Below are 24,714 nucleotides of genomic sequence, written 5' to 3'. Positions count from 1 at the left end.
TCCCATCCGGACATGAGACGAAGTCTTCAATCCTGTATCTTCATAGTCCAACAGTCCGGCCAAAGGATATAGTCCGGCTGTCCGGAGACACCCTAATCCAGGACTCCCTCAGTAGCCCCTGAACCAGGCTTCAATGACGATGAGTCCGGCGCGCAGTGTTGTCTTCGGCATTGCAAGGCGGGTTCCTCTCCAATTTTCGAGTGTTCATAAGCAGTGTTCGGCCTCATAAATGTTGAACCTCTTGGCTTCTGTGCCCAATACGAGGCGCCAGGGCGTTTTTACATTCGCCCCCTAGCCAGATAAATAAATTGTCTATTAAAAGGACGGGGATTCTCAAATCTGATCCATACCATTCTCCCCCAGCGAGAATCCATCAGAGCGCGCTTCGAAAAGATCCATTCCAGCATGGCCGTCCTCTGCAGCTCCTCCTCCCGCCCCCGTAGCCCTAAGCCCGGTGATTGGGAGAGGTGTTCAGTCCCACATAGTCAATTAATCGAACTGCAGACTAAGGGATTTCTCCCTCCAGCATACATGGTGCCCGTTCGAGCCGGGCTTGCCACCTACAATGGCGGGGAGCAAGCGAAGAGCTTTCCTAGTCCCTCTATCGGGGAGCAGGTCTGCCTTGTTCCTTATTTATTAAGGGGACTCAGATTTCCAATTCATCCGTTCCTCCGCGGGCTCTTGGAGTTCTACGGCCTCCAATTACACAATTTCACCTCTGCCTCCATGCTACATATCGCCGGCTATGTTGCTCTCTGCGAGTTGTTCCTGGGCTGCGAGGCTCACTTCGAGCTGTGGAAAAGGCTATTTTGCCTCGTCCCTCGCACACAGAGGGGTCACTTTATCAAGTGGGCGGAGCCAAAATATGGCGCATCGCCGGTACGGGATACCTGTCCGGTACCCCGAAGAAGTCGTCCGAAGACTGGCCTTCGGAATGGTTTTATATGGAGGACGTTCCCCTTCCGGACCCTGTTCGGCGGGGTCTTCCTGAGTTCAGCAATGCTCCTCTGAAGAAACGCCGAAGTTGGCGCCCGCGGAGCCCCCAGGTGGAATACAATGGAGAAGTCCTCTACCTGATGAACCGGATTAAAGCACTAGCTAAATCAGGATTGACAGTAATCGAAGTTATGTCGATTTGCATAATGCAGGGAGTGCAACCACTTCAATATCGTGGGCACCCCTTGTGGTGTTTTAACGGGGCGGATGATGCCACCCGCTGCGGGCGTAAGGGTCCGGACAATGCTGCCGCTTTAGCAAAAATTCTGTCAGAATTGTTCAAGGGAGAGGAAGAGGAGTTCATCCGCATCAAGCCACGGGATGGATTCTCCATGTACAATCCTCCAAGCTGGGTAAGTTATATCTCCTTACTCCCATTTTTCCCGCATTCTTTGTCGTAAGTATTCATCTTGCCACTTTGTGACAGGAACTATGAAAAGCCATAAAGGAGGTCAGCAGCCCTTCTCCACAACCAGAGGACCCTGACCGGGCCCTCGACTCCGGACTTGAAGAAGATCTGGTTATATTCGTGGAGCTGATAGACTGGCAGTTCTATCAGTTAAGCTGCGATGATGCCATGGTGGCCATTATGGCCGACTATCCCGGACTGCTTCCTGCATCGCACGTAAGAAAACCAAAAAATCCCAACTCCAAAAACTAGGATCCCCTGTTAGACACTTCACCTACCATATACATATGGCGTCTTTGCAGGGAAGGCATTCGGGACGCCCTGCCAAACCCGCAACAACTTGCCAACAAGAGGCATCGAGGCCGGGCAGGCCAAAAAGGAAGGCGGTCAGGACGGAGACGCCGGTGCAAAGGTATAACAAAAACCCCGCTCCGTGGTTGTCGTCTTTCTCGAAATGTAATGACGCCCGTGTTTCATTAACAGAAAAAACGCTCGCCGGAATATGTCCGGCGATGTTGCTAATCACTCGTCCACCAGTCGGGTGCCAGGACCGGACATAGAGGTGGAAGCCGATGTGGGGTGGGCGCAGGATAATCCTCCTACAGAGGATGCGGATAGATTATCCGCCACAAATTCAGAAGTGGAAAGCGCCATGAATCATAGGCGCCGCCGGGCCGTACTCCGCGATGCTTGTTTCTCACCAGAGGCATTTGATGCCTTCAATTCTGGAGAAGCGTACCTCCGTGCTGCTCAAGATGGTCTAGCCAGAGCCACGGATCAGTATGTAAATGATGTAGGGGTAAGTAAACCTGACGATTTATATGTATCAGTAGCCCCTGAGACTTGAAACAGTTAGCAGAACTGATTTAAGGATCATCTTTATTGTGCAGGTTCTTACAAAGAAGAATACTAGGCTGTCACAGGAGCTAGAGGAATGCAAGACCCAACTGCGGGCCACTGTTGCCGCATTGAAGGAACCGAAAAAGTCTCCCGCTGGTAACATTTACTTTAAAGAATGATGGTTACCATATAGTGTGCGGCGTGGCTGCAAATCTAACAATAGATGTTGCAGATGAATCCAGAGAAAATTCGGAGGACCAGCATGTCGTGCGACAGCTAGAGGCTGGCAAACGCGTGCTGACTAAGGTTAGGCGGGAGAAAAACAATCTCCAAGATGCCAATATCAAGCTGAGCGTGGAACTAAAAGACGTTCGAGCCCAGCTTGCAGACTCTGAGAAGGAGAATAAGCGGCTTCGGCGCGGCATTTTCAGTAAGTGCTTGAACGAATCCTTTTGAAGGAGTTCGGCAAAGAAGCCGACTAACAGCGTTATGTCTGTAGGTATGCTAACGGGTCGTCCCGCGGAGGAAATGCCCGGGTCTGTGGGTGATCTTCTATCCGAGCTCTCACATCTGCACGAACAAGTTCGGCAGGTGATGCAAGGTGTTGCCCAGGCCTTGTAGCCATCCGTCTCCTTGCCAGAAGGCGTTGCAGAGCTTACGGAGAAGCTCAAGGGAGCATGGCGGCGCTTCCGATTATGGAAGATATCGGCATGTCGTCAAGGTGCCAGAGAAGCCTGGGCCATGGTGAAGACGCGGTATACCAAGGCTGACCCAAATCACATGGCCGAGATCGGACCTGTGGGGCCCGACGGAAAAGAGATCCCCGTTAGCTTAGTTTATGGGCAAGTAGAATTAGCTGCAAAGTATTCCCAACAGGATTGTAGGCTAGACTGCCTGTTGGATGGTATAGAAGAGTAATTTAGTGAGTCTGCATGACTATGTAATTAAAGTGACATGTATAATGCCTTCTAGCCGGATTGTAGATCATTTGTCATGGCGGACCTTTTCGCTTCAACCTCAAGACCCGATAGTCCAGAGTGTATCCGAATACCCGCTCAGTTATATAAGAACCGGGGTATGCGTGGAGACCAGGCGTAGGGGTCATTAGTGCTTGAACAGAACAAGTGTCGAACTAGTTATGTTATATTACATGGGTAGTAAGAAACATCTTCCAGGGAGAATAGTTCCGTTAAGGGTTCCTTTCCCTGGGTACGCATGCCCTAAAGTGCATGTCCGGACTGCGATAGGAAACGCAGGAAAAACATCTGGGGGCACATATGGAAAATAAATAAAAATCATATTTTGTTGACCGACCAAATATTCCCTTAAGAATGCTAACTTTCGGCTTCACCCAGTCTGAGGTACACATCCAGCTGACCCGGCAGTAACAATCGCAGAGGTGCTCCCCTTATGCCCTAGCCGAATTAACGGGAACGTAGGGCATAAATACAAGAGCCAGGCAACCCAGCTTGGCCAAAACTTAAGTCATATCGATGCATATAATGGCGAAAAAAGGTACATGCGGAAGTATAACACATGTGCGGGGCATGAGGCCCAGATAAATAATTAAGCTTCTGTGAAAGAAGCCCCTAGGTATGATGAGCGCGGCTAGCGCATCTATAATGTGCAAGCGAGGCACAAGTTGTCCCTTGAAGGCCTAGAGAAAGAATAAAAGAAAAAAGGAAAAACAAGACAAATTATGTATATGCAAAAAATGGACAGAGGAAGGGGACGAACATAGAGTCCGGCGCTAGGCGTAGAATCTTCGGAGCCTGGCCGCGTTCCATGGGTTTGGCTCGAGTCGATTAGTCGATGCATCCCGCAGTCGGTACGCTCCACTGGTCAGAACTTGGTCAATAATGAAGGGACCTTCCCATTTGGGCCCGAGCTTGTTCTTTTTCTTATCCGGCAGGTGTAGAACTAGTTCACCAACGTTATAAGTTTTGGCCCATACTTCTCTGCTTTGGTATCTGCGAGCCTGTTGCTGATAAAATGCGGAACGGGCTTTTGCTACGTCGCGCTCCTCCTCCAGGGTGTCCAGACTGTCCTGCCGATCGAGCTCGGCTTCTCTTTCTTCGTACATGCGCACTCGAGGTGAGTCATGAATTATGTCACAGGGCAAGACTACCTCTGTGCCGTACACCATAAAGAAGGGTGTATATCCGGTACTACGATTCGGCATGGTCTGCAGCCCCCAGAGTATGGAGTCTAGCTCCTCTACCCAGTGCGTGTTAGACTTCGTTAAGGAACACACTAATCTGGGTTTAATGCCGCTCATTTTAAGACCGTTTTCTCGCTCAACTTGGCCGTTGGTTTGTGGGTGATAGACTGAAGCATAATCGAGCTTGATGCCCATTTTGCTGCACCAGAGTTTTACCTCATCGGCCGTGAAGTTCGTGCCGTTGTCAGTGATGATGCTGTGGGGGACGCCATAACGGTGTACGACCCCGGATATGAAGTCTATCACCGGTCCGGATTCGGCTGTTTTAACAGGTTTGGCCTCTATCCATTTGGTGAATTTATCCAACATGACCAGTAAGTATTTTTTCTTGTGGGTTCCCCCTTTAAGGGGTCCAACCATGTCAAGCCCCCAGACCGCGAAGGTCCATGTAATGGGGATTGTTTGGAGGGCGGTGGGTGGCATGTGGCTTTGATTTGCAAAGAGATGGCAACCAGCGCAACGTTGGACCAAGTCCTGTGCATCTGCCCGGGCCGTTGGCCAATAGAATCCTGTACGGAAGGCATGTTGACCGCCGAGTCCGGCATGAATTTCTGCCAAAAGGTTCCGCCCTTCCTCTTCGGAGATGCATCTTTGAAGGACTCTGGTAGTGCTTTTTTTTGTATAATTCTCCCTCATGGACCTACAGGGAGAGGATATCCGCCACCTGATTGTTTTCCCGAGCCACATGGTGAAATTCGAGCCCCTCGAACCGAGCTGACATTTTAAGGATGGCGTTTCGATAGGCCGTCATTTTCAGATCCTTGGCGTCAAAGTCTCCATTTATTTGGGATATTGCGAGGTTTGAATCCCCATGCACCTCCAGGCGTTGAATGCCCATGGAGACTGCCATCCGAAGACCATGCAATAGAGCTTCGTATTCGGCTACGTTGTTGGAGTCTGTATACAATATTTGCAGTACGTACTGAACGGTATCTCCAGTTGGGGACGTCAGGACGACGCCAGCCCCTAGACCAGCCATCATTTTAGAACCGTCGAAGTGCATGATCCAATTGGAGTATGCGTCGTACTCTTTAGGGAGTTCGGCCTCCGTCCATTAGGTGACAAAGTCGGCCAATACTTGCGACTTAATGGCTCGCCGAGGTTTGTATTTTATGTCGAACGGGAGGAGCTCAATGGCCCAGTTGGCAATCCAGCCCATAGCGTCGCGGTTGTTTATAATATCATTAAGTGGCACTTCCGAGGCTACTATAATCGAACACTCTTGAAAGTAGTGTCGCAGCTTCGGGGATGCCATGAATACCGCATAATCTATCTTTTGATAATGTGGGTACCGTGATTTGCATGGAGTGAGGACAGTGGATACATAGTATACCGTCTTTTGAAGAGGGAATTTATGTCCGTCAGCTTCTCGTTCGACGACGAGCACTACGCTTACAACTTGATGAGTTGCCGCAATATACAACAACATTGGTTCGCCGATGTTTGGCGTGGCCAGGATTGGGTTGGTTGCCAAAATGGCTTTTATTTCTTCCAATCTGGCTGTGGCAGCGTCCGTCCACTCGAAGTGTTTGGTGCGCCGAAGGAGGCGATAAAGGGGTAAAGCCTTTTCTCCTAAGCGGGAGATAAAGCGGCTGAGAGCCGCCACACATCCAGTCAGTTTCTGGATTTGTTTGAGGTCCGTTGGGATAGCCAACTGTGACAGAGCTCGGATTTTGGCCGTATTAGCTTCAATCCCTCTACTGGAGACAATGAAGCCCAGGAGCTTTCCTGCTGGTACGCCGAAAACGCATTTTTCCGGATTGAGCTTGATGTCGTATGTTCAGAGGTTGTCTAATGTGAGCCTCAAGTCGTCTATTAGAGAGTCGACGTGTTTGGTTTTAACGACCACATCATCTACGTATGCCTCTACTATTTTGCCGATCTGTTTCTCCACACAAGTCTCGATCATGCGCTGATATGTTGTGCCGGTGTTTTTGAGCCCGAAAGGCATTGTGTTGAAACATAAGGGGCTGTATGGTGTTATAAATGCCGTTGCGGCTTGGTCGGGCTCCGCCATCTTGATTTGGTGGTAGCCGGAGTATGCGTCGAGGAAACACAATGACTCGTGTCCTGCGGTAGTATCAATAATTTGATCAATGCGGGGGAGGGGGAAGGGATCCTTTGGGCAAGCCTTGTTGAGGTCCTTGAAATTGACGCATAGGCGCCAGGATTTGTCCTTCTTTGGTACCATCACCAGGTTTGCTAGCCAGTCCGGGTGTTTTATCTCTCTAATGAATCCAGCCTCCAATAACTTGGCTAGTTCCTCTCCCATGGCCTGTCTCTTAGGTTCAGAGAAACACCGAAGAGCCTGCATGACCGGCTTGAATCCCTTTAGGATATTGAGACTATGCTCGGCCAGCCTGCGTGGGATTCCTGGCATGTCTGAGGGGTGCCAAGCGAATATGTCCCAATTCTCGCGCAGGAAATCTCGTAGTGCGGCGTCCGCAGCGGAGTTTAACTGTGCCCCGATGGAGGCTGTTTTTGTAGGGTCCGTTGGGTGGACTTGGAATTTGACTATTTCATCCGCTCGTTTGAAAGAGGTGGACTTGGATCTCTTGTCGAGTATTACGTCGTCCCTGTCCACCGTGGAGCGTAGCGCTGTTAATTCCTCGGCCGAAAGGGCCTAGGATAATGCCTCGAGGGCCAATGCGGCTGTTTTGTTTTCGGCGCGGAGTGTTGTGTCCGGATCACTAGCGAGGGTGATGATTCCGTTGGGCCCAGGCATTTTGAGCTTCATGTACCCATAATGGGGTATGGCTTGGAAGATCGTGAACGCCTCCCGCCCTAAAAGGGCGTGATATCCACTGCTGAACGGGGCCACTTGGAATGTAATTTCTTCGGACCTATAGTTCTCCGGCGTGCCGAATACCACATCTAGTGTGATTTTCCCAGCATAGCGTGCTTCCCGACTGGGGATGATTCCTCTGAAGGTTGTGCTACTTTGCTCAACATGGTTCCAGTGTATTTCCATTTTTTGAAGAGTTTCCTCATAGATGAGGTTTAATCCACTGCCGCCGTCCATGAGTACTTTGGTGAGTCGAAAGCCGTCCACAATTGGACTGAGGACCAGTGCAGCTGGTGCTCGGGCAGTTCGGAATTTAGGTTCATCACCGGCATTGAAGGTAATAGCCGTGTCACTCCATGGATTCATTGCTGCCAGGTGGCAGATTTCGGCGAGGCTGCGGAGTGTTCACTTGCGCCTATTGTTAGATGCGAAGGTTTCAAAAACTGTTAATACCGTATTGTTATCTGCGGGATGGTTCTCTGTGGTACTCGGGATAAGAAGATCCTCACCACTTTTGGCCACCTGCCGGAGTATCCAACATGCTCTAAGGCTGTGTGTTGGTATGGTATCCGTTGTACTATGAATTTTGCAGGGTCCGTTAAGCCATCCCTCCAGTACGGTTCCATGCCCTGTAGAGGGTTTTTGTTTCTTTGCAACTAGCTCAGGTGTCTTATGATAGTCACCCTTTTACTTTGGACTGGGTGTATATTCGGAGCCGGATTATCCCAAAATTTTGTATCGGTTTTCCAAGCGCTTTCCATCGCACAGTACTTTCATACTATGGACGCCAAGTCAGCGAAGCATGATATGTCACGGCGACTTAAGGCGTTAAGGATTCCCTTGTCCGTGCAATTATTGCAGAAAAGTGAGATTGCATCTTCCTCGCGACAGTCCTTAACCTTGTTCATCACAAGGAGGAATCTGGCCCAATAATGATGTACTGTTTCATGGGCTCTTGCCTGATGTGGGAAAGATCGTATATGTCTGGGTGCGTGGGTGGATTTGAGTCCGAACCCCTACCCGATCTGAGACCCAGGGGCCGAGGAGTTTCCAATCTTGGAAGTTCGGGTTCCGGAGTGCTTCCTGATAAGTCTGGCCCGCTGCCTGATTCTAGGTTCAGGGCTTGGGTGATGTCCTCCCGTAAGCGGGTATCCGGCTCGGAGAGCTCAGGAATCCGGACATAGTTAGTCCTCAAAATAGAGGAAGAATTGCCGCATTGTTCCTCCACCACCGCAATGTGATGGGTGACCGATGGAGAGTTAATCTCCCTTTGATCGGGTTTAAGCCCAATCCGATCATAGTCCGTAGCGACTCCCAAGGCGGCGATGCGATCCAAGAGTTTGTTTAGGGAAGAGAGATCTATTGGATCCATCTGCTCGGCGAATTCTGAGCTGACGTGGAGGCTTTTTTTTGATGACCCGAGAAGTCATCGTCGGTGCAGCGGCCGAACAGGCGGTCATGACGAAACTGCCTAGCCAGAGAGTTTGGCCGACAGCCAGAGCTCCCCCAGCCGTAATGTTGTTTTTAACAACGAGATGAGGCATCCTTCCTTACGGCGACGTCACAGAGGAACTCTCAATGAAAGCACAAATGTTGGTGTCAAAACCGGTGGATCTCCGGTAGGGGGTCTTGAACTGTGCGTCTAAGGCGGATGGTAACAGGAAGCAGGGGACACGATGTTTTACCTAGTTTCGGGCCCTCTTGATGGAGGTAAAACCCTACGTCCTGCTTGATTTATTCTTGATGATATGAGTATTACAAGAGTTGATCTACCACGAGATCAGAGAGGCTAAACCCTAGAAGCTAGCCTATGGTATGATTGTATGTTGTCCTACGGACTGAAACCCTCCAGTTTATATAGACACCGGAGGGGGCTAGGGTTACACAAGGTCAGTTACAAAGGAGGAGATATCCATATCCGTACTGCCTAGCTTTCCTTCCACGCCATGTAGAGTCCCATACGGACACGAGACGAAGTCTTCAATCTTGTATCTTCATACTCCAACAGTCCGGCCAAAGGATATAGTTCGGCTGTCCGGAGACCCCCTAATCCAGGACTCCCTCACTCCTTCTCCCCCATGTTTACCTCATTTGGGAGATTCCATAGCTCATATTTTTTCATATACACCTCCCTTACCATCATCGTGTCAAAGGCTTTCTTCAGAACCTTGGGGACCAGGTAGAAGATGATGATAGATCAAGATCTATAGACCTACTTGAATAAGAGTTTTTCAATGAAGGACCTTGGAGAAGCTGCATATATATTAGGCATCAAGATCTATAGAGATAGATCAAGACGCCTCATAGGTCTTTCACAAAGCACATACCTTGATAAGATATTGAAGAAATTCAATATGGATCAGTCTAAGATGGGGTTCTTCCCTGTGTTACAAGGTGTGAAATTGAGCTCAGCTCAATGTCCGACCACGGCAGAAGATATAGAAGAGATGAGTGTCATCCCCTATGCCTCAGCCATAGGTTCTATTATGTATGCCATGATGTGTACCAGACCTGATGTAAACCTTGCCGTAAGTTTGGTAGGAAGGTACCAAAGTAATCCCAGCAAGGAACACTGGACAGCGGTCAAGAATATCCTGAAGTACCTGAAAAGGACTAAGGAAATGTTTCTCGTCTATGGAGGTGACGAAGAGCTCGTCGTAAAGGGTTACGTCGACGCTAGCTTCGACACAGATCTGGACGACTCAAAGTCACAAACCGGATACGTGTATATTTTGAATGGTGGGGCATTAAGCTGGTGCAGTTGCAAGCAGAGCGTCGTGGCGGGATCTACATGTGAAGCGGAGTACATGGCAGCCTCGGAGGCAGCGCATGAAGCAATTTGGGTGAAGGAGTTCATCACCGACCTAGGAGTCATACCCAATGCGTCGGGGCCAATCAAACTCTTCTGTGACAACACTGGAGCTATTGCACTTGCCAAGGAGCCCAGGTTTCACAAGAAGACCAGGCACATCAAGCGTCGCTTCAACTCCATTCGTGAAAATGTTCAAAATGGAGACATAGATATTTGTAAAGTACACACGGACCTGAATGTAGCAGATCCGTTGATTAGACCTCTCCCTAGAGCAAAACATGATCAACAGCAGAATTCCATGGGTGTTTGATTCATCACAATGTAACTAGATTATTGACTCTAGTGCAAGTGGGAGACTGTTGGAAATATGCCCTAGAGGCAATAATAAAAGCATTATTATTATATTTCCTTGTTCATGATAATTGTCTTTATTCATGCTATAATTGTGTTATCCGGAAATCGTAATACATGTGTGAATAATAGACACCAACATGTCCCTAGTAAGCCTCTAGTTGACTAGCTCGTTGATCAACAGATAGTCATGGTTTCCTGACTATGGACATTGGATGTCATTGATAACGGGATCACATCATTAGGAGAATTATGTGATGGACAAGACCCAATCCTAAAACATAGCATAAGATCGTATAGTTCATTTGCTAGAGTTTTCCAATGTCAAGTATCTTTTCCTTAGACCATGAGATCGTGTAACTCCCGGATACCGTAGGAGTGCTTTGGGTGTGCCAAACGTCACAACGTAACTGGGTGACTATAAAGGTATACTACGGGTATCTCCGAAAGTGTCTGTTGGGTTGACACGGATCAAGACTGGGATTTGTCACTCCGTATGACGGACAGGTATCACTGGGCCCACTCGGTAATGCATCATCATAATGAGCTCAAAGTGACCAAGTGTCTGGTCACGGGATCATGCATTACGGTACGAGTAAAGTGACTTGCCGGTAACGAGATTGAACGAGGTATTGGGATACCGACGATCGGATCTCGGGCAAGTAACATACCGATTGACAAAGGGAATTGTATACGGGGTTGCTTGAATCCTCGACATCGTGGTTCATCCAATGAGACCATCGAGGAGCATGTGGGAGCCAACATGGGTATCCAGATCCCGCTGTTGGTTATTGACCGGAGAGCGATCTCGGTCATGTCTACATGTCTCCCGAACCCGTAGGGTCTACACACTTAAGGTTCAGTGACGCTAGGGTTGTAGGGATATGTATATGCAGTAACCCGAATGTTGTTCGGAGTCCCGGATGAGATCCCGAACGTCACGAGGAGTTCCGAAATGGTCCGTAGGTAAAGAATTATATATAGGAAGTGCTATTTCGGGCATCGGGACAAGTTTCGGGGTCACCGGTATTGTACCGGGACCACCGGAAGGGTCCCGGGGGTCCACCGGGTGGGGCCACCAGTCCCGGGGGGGCCACATGGGCTGTAGGGGGTGCGCCTTGGCCTACATGGGCCAAGGGCACCAGCCCCAAGAGGCCCATGCGCCTAGGGTTTCATGGAGGGAAGAGTCCCAAAGGGGGAAGGCACCCCTAGGTGCCTTGGGGAGGAGGGATTCCTCCCCTTGGCCGCACCCCCTAGGAGATTAGATCTCCTAGGGCCGGTGCCCCCCCCTTGGCCCTCCTATATATAGTGGGGAGATGGAGGACTTCTTACCTTGGTCTTTGGTGCCTCCCTCTCCCTCTCCAACACATCCTCCTCCTCCATAGTGCTTGGCGAAGCCCTGCCGGAGTACTGCAGCTCCATCAACACCACGCCGTCGTGCTGCTGCTGGTGCCATCTCCCTCAACCTCTCCTCCCACCTTGCTGGATCAAGAAGGAGGAGACGTGGCTGTTCCGTATGTGTGTTGAACGCGGAGGTGCCGTCCGTTCGGTGCTAGGATCTTCGGTGATTCGAATCACGTCGAGTACGACTACCTCATCCCCGTTCTTTGAACGCTTCCGCTCGCGATCTACAAGGTACGTAGATGCATCTAATCACTCATTGCTAGATGAACTCCTAGATGGATCTTGGTGAAACTGTAGGAAAATTTTGTTTTCTGCAACGTTCCCCAAGAGGACAAGGGTTCGCACTTTTATAAACACACACACATATAATCCAGTCGACCGCCTCAGGGCACCGAGACGTAGGGCTGTTACTTCCTCCGAGAAGGGCCTGAACTCGTAAAACTCGTGTGTACAACTACTCCATAGCTTGGATCTTGCCTCCTCATACCTACCCCCATTCTACTATCAGTCTTAGATCCACGACAGTTGGCGCCCACCTTGGGGCAGGTGTCTTAGCGACTTATTGGAGAAGTTGCAATTTTTCCGATCCCCATCATCATGGTTCCAGGCGGAGGTTTGGCTGAGGGCCGCGAGATCCGTCTCGGCACGCTTGTGTTTGTCGCCGACGACTCCGCTTGGCTTCAGGAGGCACCACTCGACGTCGATGCGCTCCCCGCTCGCGGGGCGACGCACTTTCACGCGTGCGTCCGCGGCGTCCTCCTGCGGCAATCGTCGACCCAGTACCAGTTGACTCCTACGGCTTTCCCCTCCTTGCGACCCGCCGGAACAAGCGCACCAGCCGGTCGAGGGTTCAACGGTGGGTGAAGCATGCGGTGGCCCGCCAGTCGGCCACCCGTCAAGTCGCGGCGCTCAAGCCCGACGAGTCTCTCTACAGCCTGTTCGATCTGTCGACTGGCTCCGTAGAGACTGCATCCAAGTGCGGCAGCAATGACTCGGCAGCGGATGTCCTGATGGTCAATGGACCACGCGGTCCTCCTAGCTTCGATCGTGAAGACGGAGGTGACGGGAACGGCGATCCGTCGCGCGTTCACGAGGAGTACCGCCCCGAGCCTCTCTCCTCGGAGCAGAGAGAAGAACTTCGTCGCCGAAACATGGATGCCCTGCATACTCCTATAGTTGGAGAAACGCCCGAGGCCCAGGCCTTGGAACAGGCTCGCTTGGCCAATCTAGCTGAGCGCACTCGGATGGAGAACCTACAGCGTGCACTCGACGATCGCGCTCGTCAACGTGCTCCTGAGTCTAGCCGACGCCAACGTTTTCCACCTCTGGCTCAGGTATACCGGACACCGATCCAAAATCTAGCAACTGCTGCCCGGATAGCAGAGTCGATTCAAACTTCCCAGTCAGAAGCTGGCCGAGGTCTGGCGCAGATCAGGGCCCTGCTCCGGGCGGCAGGAGAGCAGAATACAGCCGTGTCTCAGTCGCGCGATAGGATCCATAGCAGATCTGTGGTCGCAGATACGGTCCAGTCGGCCCATAGCCCGAGATCGCCCCCGAGGCATGAGGGACGTGGAGAGCGGCGTGATCAGTACAGAAACCAGGAGCAGTATGATCGTCGAGCCGATCGCGATGGTCGCCGTCGAGTGCCCACGCCTCCTCCAAGGAGTGGGTCGTACGTGCCGCGGCCACATGAGGACAGGCGCCCTAACAGCGTCGGAAGAGGTATTCCAGTCGACCCCAGGGAGCCAGGCTTTGATGCGAGATCTATTCTTGTACAAGGCTTGGTCGACAGGAACAGAGCTCACCAAGATGGCCATGACAGAGGCCCGCAAACCAGCAACAGGGTGCATGTCTCTGGCCCAGAGTGCTTCAGCAGAGCTATCAGAGCTGCAGTGATTCCCCCGAACTTTAGGTTGGCGACTGGAGTCAGTAAGTTCACCGGAGAGTCCAAGCCTGACACCTGGCTCGAAGACTACCGAGTGGCTGTCCAGATTGGTGGCGGCAATGATGAGGTGGCCATGAAACACCTTCCTCTGATGTTGGAGGGCTCGGCTAGGGCGTGGCTGAATCAGTTGGCGTCGGGCAGCATCTATACTTGGGAAGATCTCGCCCGAGTGTTTGTCAGAACGTTTGAGGGTACTTGCAAGCGACCAGCAGGTTTGACAGAATTACAGTGTTGCGTCCAGAAACCGAATGAAACTTTGAGAGATAATATCCAGAGGTGGATCACCCTGCACCACACGGTGGAAGATGTGTCTGATCATCAGGCAATTTGTGCTTTCAAGGAAGGCGTCAGGTACCGGGAGTTGAATCTGAAATTCGGTCGGACAGGAAACATGACTTTGACTCGGATGATGGAAATCGCCACCAAGTATGCCAATGGTGAAGAGGAGGAGCGACTGCGGAGCGGCAAGCACAAAGCAGTCGCCCACGATGCCGGAGGAGGAAACTCTAGTCGGAAACAAAAACGCAAGGCCGAACCAGCTGCTCCGGGTGAGGCCTTGGCTGTGGTTCAAGGAAAGTTCAAGGGGAAGCCCAAAGGGTCGTGGAACCCCAAGAAAGTAAAAGATCAAGATGGAAATGACGTGTTGGATTTGCCGTGCCATATCCACACCAAAAAAGACGAAGAAGGTAATTTCATTTACTCGAAGCATACCACTCGACAGTGTCGGCTCCTGATCCAGCAGTTCCGAGAGAAACAGCCCAAGGAAAAGGAGAAGGAGGCAGACAAGGCTGAGAGTGAAGGAGAAGATGATGATGGCTATCCTCACGTGAATTCCACTCTGATGATTTTTGCTGATGTTGAAAACAAGAGTCGATTGAAAGTCATCAAAAAAGAAGTGAACATGGTCGCTCCGGCGACACCAAGTTACTTGAAATGGTCGCAGACTGCCATTACGTTCGACCAGTCTGATCACCCAGCGCACATCGCCACCCCTGGGAGGCAGGCGCTGGTGGTCGACCCGGTGGTCGAAGGCACTCGACTGACAAAGGTCCTGATGGACGGTGGCAGTGGCATGAACATTCTGTATGCAGAAACGTTGAAAGGAATGGGCATTCCGATGTCCAGACTCAGTGAAAGCCATATGAGTTTCCATGGGGTCATCCCAGGCAAGAAGGCTGCGTCCCTCGGTCAGATTGCACTCGATGTGGTTTTCGATGATGCAAAAAATTACCGCAAAGAAAAGTTGACGTTTGAAGTCGTGGATTTTCAGAGTGCATATCATGCAATTCTGGGCAGGCCAGCTTATGCACGATTCATGGCTCGACCTTGTTACGTGTACCTCAAACTGAAGATGCCTGGTCCCAGAGGAGTGATCACTATCTCTGGTAATCGAAAAAAGGCGGAAGAGTGTTTCCAGAAGGGCTCAAAGATCGCCGATGCCCAGATGGCTGTGGCAGAATACCAGACAAATGCAGACCCAAGTGACTTGTTGCGAGCCAAGAAGCCAGCCACGGATTCAGCATTCCAGTCGTCTGGCGAGACGAAGTCTGTTCACATTCACCCGACGGACCCCAATGCAGCTCCGACCCACATTTCGACCACACTTGACTCCAAATAGGAAGAAGCGCTCATCCAGTTCCTCCGTGAGAACTGGGACATCTTTGCATGGAAGCCTTCTGACATGCCAGGTGTTCCCAGGGGACTCGCTGAGCATCGTTTGCGAGTCGACCCGAAAGTGAAACCAGTCAAAAAGCATCTTCGACGGTCCGCCGTCCAGAAAAGAAAAGCAATCGCCGAAAAGGTGGCTTGGCTTTTGGCAGCTGAGTTCATCCAAGAGATTTACCACTCCGAGTGGTTAGCCAATGTTGTCAGGGTCCCAAAGAAAGATGACTCACTCCGCATGTGCATCGATTTCAAGCATATCAATCGGGCCTGCCCGAAAGATCACTTCCCTCTTGTTGACACACGAACACGTCCCGTGTACCCTCGACGCCGGGGGTGATGCAACGCAGCTCACGTCGAAGGAGACCCGACCGACAGCGCGATACGCAGGACAGTCAGCGGGCGCTTTTGCAGACCCGAAACCCCGCGCACCCGGGAGGGACCCCGTCAGGGATTGCGGCGGCTATGGGCTGCCCTAGGTTGATTCGCTCGCCCCTAGAGCCTCGTGGATCGCTGCCCTTCAGCGCGAAGAACGAATGAAGAATGAGAAATAAAGATACAAGGGTAAGGGATAAAAGTAGATGAACACAAAAGTGTAATTGATAGATTGGTTCGATTGGTGTTGTTTCAATCGGCCGTCACCCCCAACATATATAAGAGGTGGCTGGACTTCTCGTACAAGCAAAGAATTTATCTAGGCTTTCCTTACAAGAAAATTACATCAATTCACGTCCAAAACCCTAGTCAAATTCGGACTGGTTTATCCGAACTTTCCAAAACTGTTTTGTTTAAACTAGCTGCACCTTACGGGTCTTTTTTGTGGTGGTAAACGATCTCGGATGAAAACAAGCCCAAAAGCAATCTTGACCGTTTCGACGAGATGAACAACTTTCATGTTGAAGGTTTTTTTATCAGAGATCATCTTGAGGGTCAGATCGGTGGGGCGCGCTATTTCCTCGCGCAACACAGGCTATTTCCTCGCGCTACCCGTCAGACATGTGTCTGGTGGGGCGTGCCACATCTCGCCTCGTGACAGGGCTGCACTCCGATTGCTCTAACTTTTGCATACGAACTCGGATTTGAACGATTTTTATATCAAAATCGATCGTTTCGACGAGACAAAGACAACCCGTGTAGATCATTTTTCCATCCGAGATCATTTGAATAACCTTTTGAGCCCATCTTCAACTTCTCGTTCGATTGACTATCACAGCCTCCAACCCGGCAAGTTTTCCATCCGAGTAAGCTTTCCACACCGGCAATGTTTCTACCCGGCAAGCTTTCACACCGGCAAGGTTTCACTCCGGCAAGATTTGTACTCCGGCAAGGGTTCCTCCTTGACAAGGTTTCTCCCCCGGCAAGATTTCACACCGGCAAGCTTCCACACCGGCGATCTTTCTATGCCGGCAAGCTTTCCACGCCGGCAAGCCTTCACACCGGAAAGCTTTCACACCGGCAAGATTTTATCCTGGCAAGGTTTTCGCCCCGGCATGTTGCTTTATGATCGTGCCACTTTTGAGCGTCAACACATGCCCCCCTGTTTTTCGGTAAAGCTAGAGTGCCGAAAAATACTTGTACCAAGTTTGTTCTAAGGACGATGTCAACACTCCATCGGCCATTTATATGTTCTTAGGACGATAAGTATATATCGGCCATGTCTTGTGTGAACTTTCTGATGCAAACTTGGGTGAAACCTTCTCAGCTTCATTAACAATCCGGTGATAAAGTTCCATAGATATGTATCTCAATGTCATCCTCCGAACCATATTGTTCACCCTTTTGCTAGGATTTTGTAGACAATCAATAATAAACTTTCTCCAATCCTTACTTTCGCCTGCATAAAAATTTCATTAGTGGCCGAAGTTGTGGACTTCGGTTCAGCCTTACCTATGTTGACGAGACTAAGCATCGGCTATTGAGAGAAATGCAATACAACATGATGGACATGGTAGCCGGATGCTTGCTATGCCAACTCTCTCCAATTGTCATGTCTAAATATATGAACAATTCTAATGCAACCCAAGGTAAATTCTTCATCTAGACATAACCCAAGATAAACTATAAGTGATTCGTCAAAACACATTGATAACCCTTGTATATTTGTTGCACTACTCATAACGAATCACCAAAAGCCGCAATATGTATAGCACCTATATCAAGGTAAAGCTCCAATCCGAATAACAATGCATATTCGGCTTTGATCATTGTGCATAAATATTTTAAGCGACATGAGGCTTCACAAAATAGCTTCATATGGAGATAAATAAACAACACCAACACCTTGGCCATTGTTACAAATTTAACCATCAATATATAATCTCCATGGTACTAGAGAGATCAAGCTAAAAACAATATTATGCATGATGTCAATATGATGCTCAATAAAAAAATCAACCATGATTTGGCCTTACGTAAATTCTGAAAACTAATAAGCCAAAGCACACCCAATCAAAACATAATTTCACTTTGCAATTTTGATCAATTGGTCTATGCATAATATCTTCAATGGCATCAATTTGACAAATTCCTTTGCAAGGACTTATCTCAAACAAAGGACGATGTTAGAATACCACACCGGCCATTCTTAGATATATTCTTAGGGCGATAGATAAATATCGGCCATTACAATGAGGTCCATGTAGTATTCACCCACCAAGGTATGTATAGTCGAAATAAACAAATGAAATAGCAATAAGATATTTCGGCCCCTTTGTATTAGCAACAAAAATGTAACTAACCAAATGTATAGTGATTTGGTAATACTATGTCATGATATAGAAAATTATGTTGCATCCATGGATCAAAATAATTCAATGGAGGGTAACTGATCATACCTGTGGATGAATTCCATGGCAAAGGCATCAATGGCATTGTTGAAGAAAATGGATGATGTGCTAACCGAAGATTTTGATGTTGTGATCCACATCTTCGGCTTAATTGTTTGTTGCTTCCATTCTTCTCTTTCTTTACTTTTATTGTACTTGTTGCAATAGAAGCATGCACATCATTTTTGTTATGAATGATCCTCTTGGGAACCCATGCCATGTTCTTCTGTCTCAGCTCTTGTGCACTAAGTTTTTGTAATTCCTTCTTTTGCCAATACATTAAGCCGAGTGGGCATCTCATCTGTAATTCTGTTTTGACCAATGGTAGTTCCTTTTTGGCCTTATGCACTCTCAACTTCTTTTCTTCAGATTTGCCACTTTGACTCTCAATAATTGGTTGCTTTGTCTCATTGCCTTTAGTAGCCAATGTTAACACTTTAATTGGCTCTTTTTTATTTGAGATCAAATCTGAAGTTGCACTCTTACGACCATCTCTTTTAACACGGTAAACTTTCTTGACCACCTCTTTCTTCATCCTTGAGCTTTGGACCAATTCCTTATGATTGAAACGGTCTTTAACATTTGATTGTTCAGATATTGATGTTCTCGGAGCTGCATAATATTGGTGAGATGGTCTAAAATAAGATGGAGAATGTGCCCTTGTATCATACCTGCTCCATGATGGATATGGATCTATATGAGCATAGGGAGGCATCCACGGCATTGGCATTGGCGGCCCAAAATAAGGATATGAATATGTTGCATTAAAATTCTCACTTTGCCAATACCGATCCTCATATTTGCGCCTTGGGGGTGACCTTGGTTTCTTTGCATGATTGGGCCAATAAGCATTCTTCTCTTCACTCTTCTTTTGATATTTATCCAATAGTTCGGCGAAGGTGATTTTTGATCTCTTACACTTGCGCTTATTTTGGCCTTTGTTTCCTTTTGGTTTGCTTTCATTGATCATTGGATTTTCTTGCTGCCCCCCAGTCCTTGGCGTCTCCATTGTAGCTTCGATGGAATTCTTGCCCTCAAGATTATGTTCATTATGCTCTTCGACAACTTCTTTACTTCAAATCTTGATCCCATCACCTGCAATTTTTACCTTCTCTTCAAATGGATCGGCTTGAAGCAGCCGATGCAAAAACTTTCTACCTTCAGGACCAATCGGAATAGACTGGTCATCTCTTGGTGTCTCAACAAATTTCAATCGTCCTTTATCAATGGCCGATTTAACTATTTGACGAAACATGTTACAATCCTCAAAATTATGCTTGGACAAATCATGCAACTTACAATACATTTGTCCCTGGACAGATGGCTCAACATGGTGATCAAGAATTCTAATATTATTCCTCAACAACAAATCAAAGATTTTATCACACATGTTTGAATTAAAGGTAAACCTTTTATTTTCTAGCCGATCTTGATGTGAGAACGACTTTGGAATTAAGCAAACGAATGGTTCAGATTTTGCACCACACCATTCGGCTATGCATTGTGTTTTGCACTCTATTTCCGATGTCTTTGGGTAAGATATTATACTAGCATCGGTTTTCTCAACAGAATTTAACCTTGGCTTTAAATTTCTAAAACGAAAATGGTTAGAACATACATGTCTCAATTGATACCAAGTGCAAGCCAAGTATGAAATAAGCAAAGCTACCCAAATAGATATGAACTTTAGATAAAGCAACGGGGAAAGCTTTGGCTGTAATAATAAGTCACTATCGGTCTTTATAAATGGCGTAATGGGTTGACCGATATGCTCAATAACAACTTTATTGCTAGCAGGTAAATTACCCTTCTTCATTGGTCTTTCAAAATTACTTATGAGGATTTTTCTAATATATGCATCAACAATAAAGTCCTGACCAAATCTGAAAATAGGTAAATTACTTGCTAAACATACCTCTTCAAATATGTTGGGAGAGCATGATGGTGGTGTGACTTGAACAATATCTTGCTCCGCCTTTGGATGGCTCCCCAACGCCTCTTCATCATCTTTTTCTTGATTCCGTGCATCATTACATTGAATAAATTTGTTGGCCGAACTTTGTTCGGCTACTTGTTCTTGTCCTTGAAGTTCATCAATTTCTCTGGCACGAAACTCATAGGGCAGGAAGTAGGTTCCATTAACTTTGGAAAAATCAAGTATGGTCGCTTTGCTATGCTTGCGATGCCCTTTCTCAATAATGCTTGCCTCTTTCCATTTGATGGATTCAGAATATATACTTCTTGATTCGGCTCTTTTAACCAGAGCAATTTCATGTTCTGAATCATCTTTCTTTACATTGCGTCTACCAATTGGCAATGCTTCTTTCACTTGAGCCAATTCTGTTTCTTTTTGTTTCTGGCGGCGAGCGGCGAAATTGGCTTTAATCATTTGTAACATCCCCAATTTTCAATTTGGTATGTTATACACTAGATCATCATGCATAGCATATTTTCTTGCATTTTGGTTGATCCTAGAAATTTCACGCAACTCAAGGACCCACGGAGAGAGTTGGAGATTTCGTTATTTTCATATTTGAGTTCTCTCAAATGTTGGAAAAGAGGATCATTTGATTTATATATTTCATCTTCAATTATTTTCCTATATCAAAAATGAGAGAGGGAATAATATGACTTTCCCAAAATTTAGGAAAATGAAGATCTAATGGATAAATCAATTTTTGTTTTCCGGTGTTTATTTGCATTTTATTTGGATAGGGAAAAATGCGCGTTTTCAAAAATTGCATTCTAGGTCCGGAGTAAAGTTCATTTTGTTCGGCTCATTTTTAGGAGTCGGGGAAAATTTACTTTATAATTTTTGGAGTTCGTTTAGTTTTCTTTTTCTTTGTTTTTCTGTGCGCGGAACTATAAAAAAAAAAGAAGCCAGCGCCCGCCTGGGCCAAGGCCCAGCCGGCCAGGCCCAGCCTCCCCGCGCGCGCCAGCCGCCGCCCCGCCCTAGGCCGAGTCCTAGTAGGACTCTAGGCCGGCGCCCCCCTTGCCCCTTGCCCAAGCATCTACCCCCTCCCCCTCCTAGTATACATACCCCTCTACCACCCCCTCTCCTCACACCAAAACCCCAAGCCCCTCTCCTCCTAAGCCGCCCCAAGCAGCAGCAGCAGCCGCAGCCGCCGCCGCCTAGCCGCCGCCGCCGCCTTTGCACCCCGCCGCCGCCGGAGCCCCTCGCCGGAGCCTCGCCGGAGGTAGCCGCGCCTCTCTTTTTCTTCCCCGGTCCGGTTTTTCCTAAAAGAACCGTTTCGTTTTCTCTCCGATTCTTTTCTTTTTCTTCCGGTTTTTGTTTCGGTTTTCTTTTCCGAAAACCCTAGATCGGTTTTCTTTCTTCTTTCGGACCATTCGTCTTAACGAACATGATCATCGATTCTTTCCCGGTTAACGACGTCCGTTTGTTTAACCGTTCGTCTCTTTCTTTTCGTTGGATTTATTCCGCGATCGCGATCTCAGATCCGATCTTCGTTCTAGTCTTTCTTCTCGCTCATTTATCGGAATCAGGTGATTCAAGCGCCTGGAGTTTCGTTTCGAAACCGCCGTTCTGTCTAATCAACTTGAACAAGATTTTGCTATAGTAAAATTTGACCTAGTTTCAACTTGCTAGAACCGAGTTGTTTTCTTCCGTCGTTTGTTTTCCGTTTCTTTGTTCGGTTCGTTCTTTCTTTGCAATCGGAGTTCTTAAGTTGAACTTTCTGGTTCATTCTCTTGATCGAGCTTTACCTGTGCATTAGATGAGTACTTATTGTATGCTTGTTGTTTGTCTGCGATAGATCACCCGGATTGTGCCGCCTGTTACTTCGAAACCCTAGGTCTCGCGGATCATCAGCAAGGCAAGTAACACTTTGATCATACATTTTCTACAACCCATGTTTTATTGCATTAGATCAATCCTCTCACATTGCATGATTAGGATCTAATTAAATTGTGGGATGGGAAGTAGATGAGGTAGTACCTATTACCTGTTTATTATGAAACCTTTGGGAGTTACTTCTACGTTTGCTTATTATGCCAAGCTATGCTAGTAGACGTGGATTGGGTGAGTGATATCCATGACAGATGTGAGTTGATAATTTTAATGGTTTATCTAAGGTGGCAACTTAAACACACATCTGGGTGGATTGAGGCACCTGATGTCTATCAGGACTTGCCTGTTTTATTTTGGACCGCCACCCAGGCTCAAAGGGATCATAAGATCTTTCATGCTAGAAACTTCCGTGTGCAGCCACAAGCCATTATGGGCTCTGGCATAGTTGACTAAGTTGTGCGAACTCTTACAGTGGTAGACTAGCAGATGTAGGGGATGTAGGTGTACCGGTTTACCCGATCGTAAGGTGCTAGCGCTTCTGAAAGGCTATGTCTCGGTCATCCGTTTCTCAAACACCATGTAGTGCGAGAAATCCAACAGAGGCGATCGAGTCTTGTGGGGAAAAGTGCGCAAACCTCTGCAGAGTGTACAATCTAATCATGATTAGCCGTGTCCCCGGTTATGGACAACTTGAGTATCTAGTACTTGAATATCATGTGAATCTCATCATGTTACTTCTAATTAATGTTGTTGGGTTTTAATTGTTCACTTAATTGGGATCGGAATGCTGTCAACCATTCTCGATGTTTCACAACCACCATGATAGTTAAATAAATGTATTCCTTTGCAGTAGGGAAAAACTGGCTTTATGCAAAAACTGTAACCATAGAGCTTTCCACCAGCCATATATGCATATAGTATAGCTGTTTCATTCCATTACTCTCTATGTGTTACTTTGCCAGCATATTCCATGTGCTGACCCGTTTTCGGGCTGCAACTTCTCATGTTGCAGACTTTTCAGACGACGAGTAAGGTGCTTTTAGGTCGTGGTTCTATACTCAGTGATGCCGTTGGAGTTGATGGACCCATTTATCTTTCGAGTCTTCCGCTGTTATCGTTACTATGGCCTTAAGCCATATTTATTGTAATAAGTTCTCTTTGAGACAACGATGTAATAAGTGTGTGATTGCCACTCTGCTATAAATCCTTCGCTGTACTGTGTGGTGTCAGCATTACTGATCCAGGGATGACACCCGAGCACAGTAGACTTGATCCATTCGGGTCGGGTCGCTACAGAGAATGGTATCAGAGCACACGCTGACTGTAGGACACGACCACTAAGTTAAAGCCATAGATCACCATTCTCTTCTCATTTTCTAACTCCTCATCTTTTCTACTCTTTTAGGATGACGAACGCGAAGATTAAGTACGCTCAACCGGATGAAGGCACACCATTTGGATTTCACCTGAAGGAAGTCACCAAGTACCTGAACATTGGATTACCAAGCTTCACGGGAACCTTCAACGCCACTCTGCCTGAAGAGGAGCGCTGGAAGATTCAAGCTCACGTTCCGGGAAGAACATTCGCGCCAATCACGAAGCCCATAGATAGTGTTTTCAATGCACCAACCTAGAGTCTGGGAAAGAGCATGGCAGCTCATATCACCATAGGACGCATTGGAGAAGTTTATCAAGAAGACCTCAAGGACACTATCTACCAGATTTGCGGACGCCGAGACGAACAATGGGAGTTAGTCAGCACCAAGAAGGATAGATCCATTGCATCTTTCATCCAGGAGTTAAACCAGCACATTCGACGCCACGAGAACTAGATGTGCAATGATATGATAGAGTTGAAGAATGCGAAGGCCAGGATCATCGAGCTAGAAGGAGAACTGAAGTCTACACGCAAGGACTACATGGACGAGATCGTAGCTCTAGCAAGACACAATGGCAATCTTAAGCAGGAGATTGAAGAACTCAAGAGGAAGTAAGCATCCACGGAGGAAGACGAGTACGTCGCATGTCCGGACAACTACATCATCATCGACGACACCGATTCGGATCCAAGTGAACCCGACTTTGAAGACGAAGCTGGAGCAGATATCATGGAGTCTTCCACCGGTTCAAATTTCTAGATGACCACCAGATAGTAGTAGTATTTCCCCCATGTAAACATTATAGTCGAGCACTTTTGCGATAGTTTTAGACCGATTGTAAGCCCTTGTTTGATTGAATGAAGTGATTTTGTGTGCATTTGCTCATGTGCATTGGGGTAGTGTTTTCCCTTTAGACCTCACTCTATTCTTATATCTCATCTTTTCTAAACCCTCAGATGCCTCCGAGACGTGACAATGGATTTCCACCGGAGCTCACTCAGTTGATCCAGCAGCAGAATCAATTGATGCAGATGTTAGTCCAGAACTAGCAGAACAACAACAACAACCCACCACCACCACCACCACCTGTTGACCACTTAGCCCGTTTTCTTAGGCTGAATCTGCCGGTGTTTTCCAGTAGCACCGAGCCGATAGTAGCAGACGATTGGCTCCGCAAGATAGGAAGGGAGTTGACCACTGCAGGATGCACGGATGGTGAGAAAGTGAAGTTTGCCGCTCACCAGCTTGACGGACCCGCGGCAGCATGGTGGGAGAAT

The 24,714-nt window shown here is 47.9% G+C and overlaps 1 pseudogene; it reads right to left on the bottom strand.

The window, feature by feature from the left end:
* Positions 1–24,714, bottom strand: part of LOC125506567 (NAC domain-containing protein 79-like) — a 31,491-nt pseudogene that overhangs the window by 1,057 nt on the left and 5,720 nt on the right.

The sequence above is a fragment of the Triticum urartu genome, chromosome 5A, assembly GCF_056163025.1.
Source record: "Triticum urartu cultivar PI428250 chromosome 5A, HENAU_Tu73, whole genome shotgun sequence".
Classification (NCBI taxonomy): Eukaryota; Viridiplantae; Streptophyta; class Magnoliopsida; order Poales; family Poaceae; genus Triticum; species Triticum urartu.
The sequence above is the reverse complement of the archived record's forward strand: the minus strand, read 5'-3'. Positions and strand labels throughout refer to the sequence as shown.